This window comes from Crocuta crocuta, unplaced genomic scaffold (genome assembly GCF_008692635.1).
Source record: "Crocuta crocuta isolate KB4526 unplaced genomic scaffold, BGI_CrCroc_1.0 scaffold53, whole genome shotgun sequence".
NCBI lineage: Eukaryota > Metazoa > Chordata > Mammalia > Carnivora > Hyaenidae > Crocuta > Crocuta crocuta.
In genome coordinates this window covers 1,377,825-1,390,307 of record NW_027529432.1, presented here as the reverse complement: position 1 = coordinate 1,390,307, position 12,483 = coordinate 1,377,825, and the positions used below count along the sequence as shown (strand labels likewise).

The window sequence follows — 12,483 nt, the reverse complement described above, 5'->3', positions numbered from 1 at the left end:
CCAGCCCGCTGACATCGTTCAGTAGACTAGGGGGGCTCCTTCACTTCCGGCCTGCCTGCAAACTTCCTCGTTCCACCCGCCGTGCCGGGTTCTTTTCCGCCCCGCAGGCTGAGATGAGCTGGCCACTGGCCACGTTGGGTCACGGCCCGCCTCCAGCGAGCACACTCCTTTCTGCCCACCGTCACTTGCTCTCATCGCACTGTGGACCATACGTGTGTCCAATCACAAACTAAACAAGCAACTTTGGTATCATTGCCGCGTGCATTTCGTAAGGTCCACGGGGGCCCTGTGTCCTTTTACCTTCATCTTCCGGGTGCGTTGCACATAGTAGGTGCTTATTAATCTGTCAAATATTGAACGTGTCAGGTGCGATTGCGGGCGCTGGAGAAAGTGCAGTGGACAAAGCGGACAGACATCCCTGTTCTCGTGGCACTCATTCTAGCGAGGGAGACCCGCCTGAAAAGCTTCTAGGGTATATCTGCTTAAGTGCAGGGGAGAAACACAAAGCAGGGAATGGGTTAAGGAGTGTTGGGTAAGGGTGAGGGTTGTTACGTCTTTAATAAGCTGGCCAGGGCCCAGACCTCAGTGAGAAGGTAATATTTGAGCAAAGACCTGAGGAAGTAAGGGAGGGAGATGATGGAAAATCTGAGGCAGACCCTTGCAGTCCGAGGCAACAACACATGCAAAGGTCCTGGGGTGGAAGTTGTACTGAGGTGGCCAGAATGGGGGGAGCAGGGAGGAAGTGGGAGAGCTGGGCCAAGGGGAAGCAGGGGCCAGGTGGTGCAGGGTGAGAGGCCACTGTGTTCATGCCAGCACGTTTTGAACAGAAAAGTACGCGATCTGATGGGTTGGGACTCCAATGGCTGCAGCGTAGGTGACCTCTTAGGAGACCATTGCGGCATCCCGGGAGAACGGTGGCGGTGCTGTGAGCCACAGCGGGAGCGGAGGAGGGCTGGGGAAAGTTGGAGTCCAAGTGCCAGGGCCTGTTCATGCACCGGACGCGGAGCACGAAGGTGGGAGGGGCTTCCCGGGCTTCTGGCCCCTCTTACTCATCTGCTAAAATACACCTGTCCGCAAGGCCTTTCACTGGTCCTTGGCGCTGTCTCCAGACCACTGCACTCTTGCTGATCCCACTGCTGCCTCCCCCCCCGCCCCACCTGCTCTTCCACCATCTCCCACAGCCCTTCTCCAGGCTTCTTTCCCATTCCTCCCTCTGTATAGCCCGGTCTCTTCATCATGACATCATAGTCCTGTTACACGCAGCACACGGCTCCGGATGCAGGGGGCTCAATAGTGGTCCCTACAGCTCACAGATGGTGGCTTCTGCTCCGGCGGGTCGTGTCTTCTAGTGGGAGAGGTAGATGATAGTTACACTCATCTGCTCTGTGACTTCAAGCAGCCTGCTTAGCCTCTCTGTGTTTCCATTGCTTCTATTTTAAAATATGGGTCAAAAAGTTTTGTTTTTGAAAGAGAGAAAGAGCACATGTGAGGAGGGGAGAGGAGCAGAGGGAAAGAGAGAGAGAACACACATGTGAGCAGGGGAGAGGATCAGAGGGAAAGAGAAGGAGAGAGAATCTTAAAGCAGGCTCCATGCTTAACGTGGAGCCTGACCCGGGGCTCAATCCCGTGATTCTGGGATCATGACTTTAACTGAAATCAAGAGTTGGATGCTTACCTGGGCGCCCCGAAAAAGTTTCACTGTCAGAGTAGTTGTGAAGATTAAATTGTTTGATTTTTTTTTATTGTTATTATTTTGAGAGGTAATGTGTGCACGCAAATGGGGTAGGCGCAGAGAGAGAGGGAGAGAGAATCTGACAGCGTGGAGTCTGATGCAGGGCTTGAACCCACAAACCAGGAGATTATGACCTGAGCTGAAATCAAGAGTCTGATGGTCAACCAACTGAGCTACCCAGGTGCCCACATTGTTTGATATTTGCAAAGCACTTTGAAAACCGCCTCCCTGAAGAGTAAGCACTGTATGCATTTGTTAAAAACAAATGCAGAAATGAAGTTAGCTAGAGTGATGAGTACTATTAAAAAAAAAAAAAGAAAGAAAGCAAAAGATAAGGGATAGAGAGTAACCAGGGAGGCAGGGAAAGAAGGAGCTCCTAGAGGCAGGTGGTGAGCGAAGGCCCCTGGGACCCTGGAGTGATGAGAAGCCAGCCAGGGACAGGGTTCCAGATACGACAACCGAAGGTGCAAAGGCCCTGAGGCTGAAACAAATTTGAAATTTCCAAGGAACCCAAAGAAGGCTTTTTCTATGCTCTAGTATCCTTGCCTGTAAATAGGGATGATGAAGTGCCAAGGACTTCCCAAGGTTACTGTGAGGATGGGACAAAATAATCCATATCCAAGTCTTGTCAGATCCAAAACAAAATCTTGAAAGCCGCCTTCGAGAAGAGACAAATACAAATTAGAAAGGCTGTGAATAGAGGACCCTAAAGCTTAAGCTTATCCAAGGTCACAGTAAAGTCACTCCTGGTTGTTAAAAAATGTTAGCTGTTATCATTTTCACCACCATGGGCATCTTCAAACGTCTTTGTAGACTCAGAGCCTTCTGGAGTGGGATGGGGAGGCGGCCATGCGGTCCGCCTGCGTCCCCTTCCCCAGATTCCTGGAACACAAGCAGCACCGCCGCCGCAGAAGGTGTCCTGGCCCATGCGTTACATGACAGTTCCCGAGTGATTCATGCTGCTATTCTGGTGCTTTCTGCTCTCCAGGGTGGGGAGCAACATGGCGAAGCCTGTCTTCGGAGTCGGTTCTGAGGTCGTAGATCCTGGAGCAAATGAAACGCTGGAGTAAACGTGTGTGACCAAATTCTCTGCAGGACAGCACCCCCCACCCCAAATGTTATGGGTTAGGAAATGGTTGCAGCCCGGAACTCTCGGGGTCTGTGGGACGCGGAATTTTGTTTTGATAAGAACCTTTGCCTTTGGAGCGGGAATTGAAGACAGCCTGCTTCTGCAAGTGACAGCAAACTTCCATTCCGGGTTCTGAAAAATTCCTCAACTATATTTTCATTCCTGCTTAACTGAGCGATCCTAACTCCCAGCTGTCCTGCTAAGGTAGAATCTAAATCCTGATTGGCGGGGGGGCGGCGCCGCCACATTGCGTTCCATTCAGTGAACTTGTACACAGAGCCAGGCACGGTGCCAGATGCTTTAAGGAATAAAATGATGGTAATTATTATCTGATAATTATTCGTATGAGAGCCCCAGAGCCCAGCCCGGGACCTCACGACCCACGCTGCCTCCCAGGGTAATCTCGGGCAGTCTCGCAGCTATAAATAGCATCTCCAATGACTCCCACGTTTCTATCTTCAGCCCGGATCTTGCTCCCAAGTTCCAGACTGATCTACCCCACTGTCTCTTTAATGTCTCCACTTGGGTGGTTAGTGGCTTCCCAATGGGTTCAAATCGGAGCTCCCAATATTCTCCCCCCCCCCGCAAATCGTTCCTCCCTTGACTTCCTTCCCATCAGTGTCCTCCTTATTCTCGGACTGGTTCCGGCTGAAAACTTCGGAGGTGTCCTTCACCCCTGTCTTCCACAACCACGTCCGGTCTGTCGGCAAACTCCGTCAGCTGGACATAGACCCACAGACTGTCCAGCCATCTTCTAGCTTCGGTCGGTTGGTAGATGAGCAGTCAGAGGGGGACAGCTTTGCAGGATGCCGTGTGAGAGGGCTGGTGCCCACAGGCCACACGCCATGAGCGGCGCACGGTGGGGTTGGAGGGCGGGAGGAGACCGTCTTCGTATTCAGGGGACCACCCGCTGAGCCCAGTGAGGACAGTGACAACAGTCACGGTAGTGGACTGGAGCTCATCCTGAGGCTTAGGGCGCCGCACACCCTCCCCCGCATCTGAGACCACCTGGACGAGAACCCTCACTGTAACTCGGGTGATACTTCCTCACAGCTGGGTAGGGAGGGGGCCTGGAGTCAGGATGAGTTGGTCCCAAGTTTCTGGCTCTCAGCCTGGCTGATTTTGCCCCCAGAGGACATTTGGCAATATCTGGAGACATTAACATTTTTTTTTTAAGTTTATTTTCAGAGAGAGCGTGTGCAAGCAGGGGAGGGGCAGAGAGAGAGGAGGAGAAAGGGAATCCCAAGCAGGCTCCATGCTGTCAGCGCAGAGCCCAACACGGCTTGAACTCATGAACCGTGAGATCATGACCTGAACTGAAATCAAGAGTCAGATGCTTAACCCACTGAGCCACCCAGGTGCCCCTGGAGACATCTGTGATTGTCACAACTTGGAGGCCAGGGATGCCACTGACATCCTACAGGGCCCAGGCCAGCTTCCTGCAATTCCATGATCCCAAGTGAACTAAAGCTGCGAAACCCTTACCTAAGGAAATGCAAGGCATCGTATTTCATTTTTTTTTTTTATGTCTGTATTTTATTTTGAGAGAGACAGAGAGGGCAAGCAGGGGAGGGTCAGAGAGAGAGGGAGACACAGAACCCGAAGCAGGCTCCAGGCTCTGAGCTGTCAGCACAGGGCCCAACATGAGGCTTGAACTCACGAACCGTGAGATGATGACCTGAGCCAAAGTCGGACGCTTAACTGACTGAGCCATCCAGGTGTCCCAAGACCTCATATTTCTTGCACAACTGAGCTTGGTTGAAACTTGAGAGTGAAGCTTGCCACACGACAAGCAGATTTAAATTGATTAGAGTGCGGGGTGCCTGGGTGGCTCAGTCAGTTAGGTGTCCGGCTTTGGCTCAGGTCATGATCTCGCAGTTTGTGGGTTCGAGCCCCACTTGCACTCTGTCTCTCTGTCTCTTGAACATAACTATAAATTTAAAAAAAATTTTTTAATTAAGAAAAATAAAAATAAAAAATAAATTGATCNGTTTTATTTATTTCTGAGAGAGAGAGAGAGAGTGCGAGCAGGGGAGGGTCAGAGAGAGAGGGAGACACAAAATCTGAAACAGGCCCCAGGCTCTGAGCTAGCCGTCAGTGCTGAGCCCGACGCGGGGCTCGAACCCACGAACCGTGAATCATGACCTGAGCTGAAGTCAGACACTCAACCAACTGAGCCACCCGGGCACCCCCAACCCTTGATTTCAACTCATGTCATGATCTCATGGTTCCTGAGTTCGAGCCCCACATTGGGCTCTGCGGTGATGGTGCAGAGCCTGCTTTGGATTCTTGCTCTCTCTCTCTGCCCCTCCCCTGCTTGCTCTCTTTCTCTCTCAAAAAATCAATCAATTAATAATAAGTTGATCAGGGCACATAATATGACAGGCCATACTAAGGTAAGGCTGTCAAGGAGCCTGGGAGTCTGGGAGATGAAGGTGGCGCAAATTCAAGACCTCCCTTGAAAGGGGGTCTACGTCCCCTTGAATTTGGTGGCTTTTGCGATTGCTTTGACCAATAGAATATACTAGGAGTGTCACTGTGCCAGTTTCCGAGCCTTGTAAAACTGGCAGCTTCCTCTTCTGGTCTTTTGAGACGCTCCCTCTTTGAGCCCTGTGCTGCCCTGTCAGAAGCCGGACTGTCCCCAAGGCTGCCATGGTTGACTGGCTAAGGGACCCCAGGCTAGCCACGCGGAGAGCCCTAGCTGGTTAGCCGTCCCAGCCAAGGTTCGAGAGGGAAGCCATATGGGATCCTCTAGCCCAGCCTCAGCTCCTGCTGAATACCACGGAGCCACCCCAGCGAGGCCACCCGGAACAGAAGAATCGCCAAGCTGAGCCCTAACCCACAAATCATGAGATTTAATCAAATGGCTGTTGTTTTCAGCCATCAAAACAAGGTAGCTTAAGGCAGTTTGCCACATGACAATTTGTCACCAGAAGTGTCACCTCCAATGGCTGTTCCTGTCCTTTCCACTTTCCTGCTGATGCTAGAATCCTGCTGATACAGAGCTGTGCCTGTTTCATCCACCTCCCTCCAGCTCTGTACTAACTGCTTGTCCAAGGGCCATTGTTCCTAAGGCTGCCAAGAGACACCCTTTAAAAATCAGCTGGTCCAGGGGCACCTGGGTGGCTCAGTTGGTGAGGCCTCCGACTTCGGCTCAGGTTGTGATCTCACGGCTCGGGTGTTCCAGCCTTGTGCTTGGGAGTTCGAGTCCAGCGTCGGGCTCTGTGCTGACAGCTCAGAGCCTGGAGCTGCTTCAGATTCTGTGTCTCCCTCTCTGCCCCTTCCCAGCTCATGCTCTCTCTCTCTCTCAAAAATAAACATAAAACTTTTTTTAAATAAAAAAATCAGCTGGGGGAGCCTGGGTGGCTTAGTCCGTTGGGCATCTGACTTCGGATCAGGTCATGATCTCATGGTTCGTGGGTTCGAGCCCCGCGTCAGGCTCTGTGCTGACAGCTCCGCGCCTGGAGCCTGTTTCAGACTCTGTGTCTCCCTCTCTCCCTGACCCTCCCCTGCTCACGCTGTGTCTCTCTCTCTCTCTCTCTCTCAGAAATAAATAAAACATTTAAAAAAAAAATCAGCTGGTCTGCAACCTTGACCAACACCGTCCAGAGGTGTCCCGGCGCCTGGAATCCATGTCCCACGTGGCACCCGCTCCTGCCTCCCTCGCTGCTCCTCCCCTTTCCCTCCACTCGCTTCAGCCTCTCTGGCCGTTCTCTGCTCTTTGCACACACTGTCTCTCAGCCGCTCCAAGCAGTGCCTGAAGTGACCTGTGCTTGTTGACTTGTTTACTCGGTGTCTCCTGCACCAGACATTGCTTCCACGAGGGCAGGGCCGGTGACCTGTTCACTGTTGGGTGCCGCCGGGGCCTGGGACGTGGTGCACGCTTGTAAGCATGTGGCAAATGAGCCAATGAACCCTGTCACCCTTCGGCTCCCACCGTGGGTCCCTCGGCCTCTCCCAGAGGGGCTCTCTGATGTTCTTCCCCTGGACTTCCTCACTCCCCATTCTCCTCACCCTTCTCTGGACCAAATGCTTGGGTCCCTGCAGAGCCAAATGTCACAACCTCACTGTCTCCTTTCCACCACGTGTTTCTCGAGAGCTTCCCGAGTTTGGGAAACGGGCCCTCTCATCTCCCGTTGGCGGGAAGATACACTTAGCGACACATGGGTTCAAGGATGGGTATCGCAGCCTCGTTTGTGACAGCAAAAGGGATGGTAACCACGGCCATCACGGAGGATGCTGGGAGGACATCTATGGAGGATGCCTGGATCCTGCCTCTCGCTCTGGGCGGAATCGTGTGCCCCAAATCCCTGTGTGGAAACCCTGCCCCCTGACTGTCATGGTACTGAAGGTGGAGACTTTGGAGGGCGGCTCTCACGATGGGATTCATGCCTTCATAACATGGAACACCGGAGAGCTTCTTCTCTCTCTCTCTCTCTCTGTAAGTACAAGCCAGCTAGCCAGGCAGGGGGGCCGCCATCTACGAGCCAGGCAAATGTCCTCCCCAGAACCTGGGCGTGCTGGCACCCTACTCGAGGCTTCTCAGCCTCCACAACTGTGAGAACATAAGTTCACGTTGTTTAAGGCAGGGGGGAGGGGGAGGGAAGGAAAGGGGAGGGAAGGAAGAAAAAACATGCTGCTGTCCCCAGAGAATGGAATATTTGTGAGCATTAAAAAAGAATGGTCAGGGGGTGCCTGGGTGGCTCAGTCGGTTAAGCCTCCGACCTCAGCTCAGGTCAATGATCTCGAAGTCCGTGAGTTCGAGTCCTATGTCAGGGTCTGTGCTGACAGCTCAGAGCCCGGAGCCTGTTTCAGATTCTGTGTCCCCCTCTCTCTCTACACCTCTCCCGCTTGTGCTCTGTCTCTGTCTCTTTCTCTCAAAACATAGACATTAAAAAAGAAAAGAATGCTCGGGTAGATACTGATATGGAAACATGTCCACAATATACTGTGGAGTGAAGAAGTCAGTTGTGGAACAGTGTGTGTGGCCAAATCCTATTAAAAAAAAAAAAAGCAGTAGAAAAGAAAGAAATGCGTGTGTGTATATCTTCATATGCAATTCTAAACGCCCGGAAAGAGACTAGAAGGTTAGCCAGCTGACTACCAAAACCTGATATGCACCTTTGCGGGCTGGGGAGGGGGAGGGGGCTGTATTAGCCTCCTGGGGCTGCCATAAATAAATACCACTGATTTGGCGGCTTCAACAACAGAAATGTATTTTCTCCCAGCTCCGGAAGTCTGAGACCAAGGCGCTGGCAGACCTGGTGTCCTCTGAGGCCTGTCTCCTTGGCTTGCACGTGGCTACCTTCTCGCCATGAACTTGTGTGCTCTTTCCTCCATGTGTCCAGCCTCCCCCTTCTTACAAGGGCACTTGTAAGACTGGGGTGGGGGTCCCCTAACAGCCTCATGTTTTACTCAATCACCTGTTCAAAGGCCCTGCCTGTCTCCAAATACATGGTGAGAAACCGAGAATTGGGACTTCAAGATATGAATTTTGGGGGGAACACAATTCAGCTCATCACAGGGGCTTTTGCTTTTTTTTTTTTTTAAAATATTTTAACATTTTAAAATTTATTTTTGAGGGCAGGAGGGGCAGAGAGAGAGAGAGAGGAGATGCAGAATCTGAAGCAGGCTCCAGGCTCTGAGCTGTCAGCACAGAGCCTGATGTGGGGCTCAAACTCGTGAACCCCTGAGCAGAAGTCAGACACCTAACAGACCGAGACACCCAGGAGCCCCATGGGGCTTTCTCTTTCCATTGTGTTATTTAAATTTGTTACAGTTGGGGCGCCTGGCTGACTCAGTCAGTGGTAGACCCTGTGACTCTTGATCTCCGGGTTGTGGGTTTGGGCCCCACATTACTGTTCAAGTTTTTTGTATACATCAAGCTAAGTGTCCCCTCAGCATCCACGTCCTTCCCAGGCCCCCTCTGAAGTCTGAGGGGGTGGGGACAGCTAATGCCTGCAGCCTTCTCCAGGTCATAGGCCTGGGCCTCAAGACCTGCCCCGAGAGGAATCGGGGAGGGGCGTCCTCTGCCGTCCGTCCAGGCCTGTGATTTATCGTTACCTGCGCTGGACGCTCAGTACCTCATAATCGTCCCATTGTAATGACTGCACAATACTGGCCGTTGACACAGGCAGTAAAATGGAACACAGGCAGGTGATCAAGTAAAACAGGAAGACAGCATTACAACCCGGATGGACGGGAGGCGCAAAAGCGTGATCACACAGTGAAGATATCGGGGGGATGTGGGGGACACAGGGTCTCGTCCACCTGTGTCGAAGCAGTGAAAAGCAGGAAGGTAGCCTGGTAAAGGTGGGGTCGAGTGGAAACCCGAGGGACTCTCAGGAAACAGGGATGCCCTGGGCTGTACAGTTAAGCTCCTGGAGAGAGGAGAGGGCTTGAGGGTCCCTTTGGATCTGGTGGAATTCTCCTGGGTCCTGCTCTGCTCTTAAATCTCGGAGGAGTATTAGGAAACCGTCACTATACTGCGGTCTCCCCGCCCCCCTGCACCTTCAGCCCTGCTGTGATGGGGAATCTGCTCTTCCCGTGGGCCCAGCAAACCCTGAGAGGCTGGAAGCCTGCAAAGCAAACCCAGGATCTCGGTACTTAGGAATACCAAGGAATGAGTTTGGTTACAGCATGCCAACATCAGACTGTTTATTTAAGGTTTTGAGACACTAAAGTCAATCTGTCCAATTTAATTTGTGAGGTTTTTTTTTTTTTAAGGACTCTCTGCACCCAACGTGGGGCTCGAACTGAGGATCCCAAGATTGAGCGTCGTATGCTCTACCCACTGCATCAGCCAGGCTTCTGTAATTTGTGGTTTTAATTAGATCAAATGGTTGTAATAATTTCTCGCATCCTGGTATGCCTTCCTCTGCAATGAGATTCAGCTGTTCCTCCCATTAAGAGGTCACGTCTTGGGGCGCCTGGGGGGCTCAGTCAGTTGAGCGGCTGACTGGCTCAGGTCATGATCTCGCAGTTCACGGGTTTGAGCCCCACATCGGGTTCCGTGCTGACAGCTCAGAGCCCGGAGCGTGTTTTGGATTCTGTGTCTCCCTCTCTCTCTGCCCCTCCCCCACTCATGCTCTGTCTCAAAAATAAACAACAACAACAACAACAAAACAAAAGAGAAGAAAGAACATATCCTTGTTTAAAATACATACATATATATATTCCGTTAGATGTGCAGGTCTCTTGGGGCGCCTGGGTGGCTTAGTCGGTTAAGCGTCCGACTTTCGCTCAGGTCATGATCTCGCAGTTCGTGGGTTCGAGCCCCGCGTCAGGCTTTGTGCTGACTGCCAGCTCAGAGCCTGGAGCCTGTTTCGGAGTCTGTGACTCCCTCTCTCTCTGACCCTCCCCTGCTCACGCTGTCTCTCTCTCTCTCTCTCTCTCTCTCCTAGAAATAAATAAAACATTAAAAAATTAAAAAAAAAAGATGTGCAGGTCTCTTTTTAAGGTTTACTTTTTAAAATTTTTTTAAATTTTTAATGTTTTTAAAATTTATTTCTGAGAGAGAGAGAGAGACAGCATGAGCAGGGGAGGGTCAGAGAGAGAGGGAGATATAGAATCTGAAGCAGGCTCCAGGCTCTGAGCTGTCAGCACAGAGCCTGACGTGGGGCTCGAGCCCACAAACTGTGTGATCATGACCTGAGCTGAAGTCGGGCGCTTAACCGGCTGAACCACCCGGGTGCCCCATAGATGTGCAAGTCTCTTTTGCAGAGTTTGAGGTATTTGAGAAGACCGGCTCTTTCATCTTCATAAAATGTAGTTTAAAATCTATTAGGGAATTTAATTACCTACGTTGGTAATTGGCATTCATTTTTAGAAATTAATCTGTTGAACCTACGAGTTAATTAAATATTCATCAAAGAATAAGTGAAAGTGATCACTCTTGTTTTCATACAAAAATTAGTAGATTTAGAAATAGAAAACTAGATTTGCAAGTTGCACTCGGCCATTTAAGAAAAACGAGTTCTTTTTTCAATTTATAAGTTTAATAAATACAGTATTCATTTAAGCACAAGCAGCGGTTGGTAGCTTTTCTCTGCACAAGAGCCTCCTCCGACATTAGAATCCTCAGCAGACGATATCCGACACTACAGCCTTACTGGAGGATTCTGTAGGCTTCCATGCCTTTCCTTTCGGGCAATACTTCGGACACACACTTCTTTGGTACTTGGTGGGGCTCAGGGCTCGCTTAGCCCAGCCTGGGAGGCTGTGAGCTGGAACCTTCTCTATCCTGGCTATCGTGTGAGAACAGAGCTGACTCCCAGCAAAAGAATCAGAAGGACTGGTCCAGATGCCTGGGGTGGGCAGTGCACTTTAGACCCTTGGTGTGGGGGATGTGGATTTCATGCTCTGTGCACAAAGCAGCCTCCTGATTGGTCACCAAGACTTTCTATGGCTGGGGCCTCTGTCTCTCCCTGCAGCCTCCTCCCCAGACCATGCCAGAAAGGGGACAGGAGGCAGAATAATGGCTCCCCAAGATGTCCATATCTTCCTCCCTGGAGCCTGTGAATATGTTATATTACATGGCAAAGAGGAATCAAGGTTGCAGGGAATTAATGTTACTAATCAGAAGATGTTAAACAGGAAGGGTGTCATGGATTATCCTGGTGGGGCCAGTTTGATCACAAGGTCCTTGCAAATGGATCAAGTGGAAGAGGGTCACAGGCAAGGGCCACTATGGAAGAATGGTTGGCGAGAGGCCACACTGCTGGCTTTGAAGATGAAAGAAGGGTACTGTGAGCTACAGAATGTGGGTGCCTCATTCTAAGCTGCAAAAGACCAGAAAGAGCCTCCAGAAGGGAACACAGCCTTGCTAACGCCTTGATTTTTAGCCCGGGGAGACCCCTGTCAGACTTCTGTCCTACAGAACGTTAAGATAATACATTTGTCGGGGCACCTGGGTGGTTCAGGCAGTTGAGCGCCGCCTTTGCCTCAGGCCAGGATCTCAAGGTTCATGAGTTCGAGCCTCACGCCGGGCTCTGTGCTGACAGCTCAGAGCCTGCCATTAAAAAAAAAGGTAATACATTTGTGCAGTTTAAGCCACTACAGTCGCTGTAACTTGTTACAGCAGCGATAAAAAACACGCGGGGTCATGCACCTGCTTCATTTCCTGAATCGGGACACCTGCGTAATTGCTTTTCAGCCCCCCGATGAGAACCAACCAACCAGGCCCGAGTCTGGGCTCTGACCCTCCTTCAGTAGCCTGTTGACCTCCACTCAGTGTTCATCTGTGCGCTGCGGCTGCCTCACCGGGCGGTTGGGAGCGCATCACAAGTTCACGGAGGTATAGCAAACGGAAGCAGAGTGCCAGCTGGGACCTTGCTGTCCCCAGTGTCGGTGTTAGTTGGCAAGGCCCTTCTCACCTTGCTGACTTATGGGAGAAGTGGTAAGTGGTGAGGTGACCTCCATTCTGGGGGCCAAACTACCCGGTCCTGAACAATTCTCGCTGCCCTTTTCGGGAGAGGGTGCAGGCCTTGCTGATGGTCCTGGAGTGTTGGGGACCCTTGGCCCTTCGTTCCTTGCCCCCTGGCTTCTGATCTTCCCTCTGGACCCTCATCCCAGGCTGATCACCGCCTCCTCCCTGCAGGCAGGTCTGTGCTGGTCTTCCCTG

General features: G+C 51.5%; 1 long non-coding RNA gene across 1 annotated transcript in view; it reads left to right on the top strand.

Moving 5' to 3' along the window:
- Positions 1-3,189, top strand: part of LOC144227918 (uncharacterized) — a 3,638-nt gene extending 449 nt beyond the window's left edge. The window contains exon 2 of the long non-coding RNA XR_013334071.1: positions 2,721-3,189. This is a non-coding gene — a long non-coding RNA (uncharacterized LOC144227918). The remainder of the gene's footprint in view (positions 1-2,720) is intronic.
- The last annotated feature ends 9,294 nt before the right edge of the window (positions 3,190-12,483 follow it).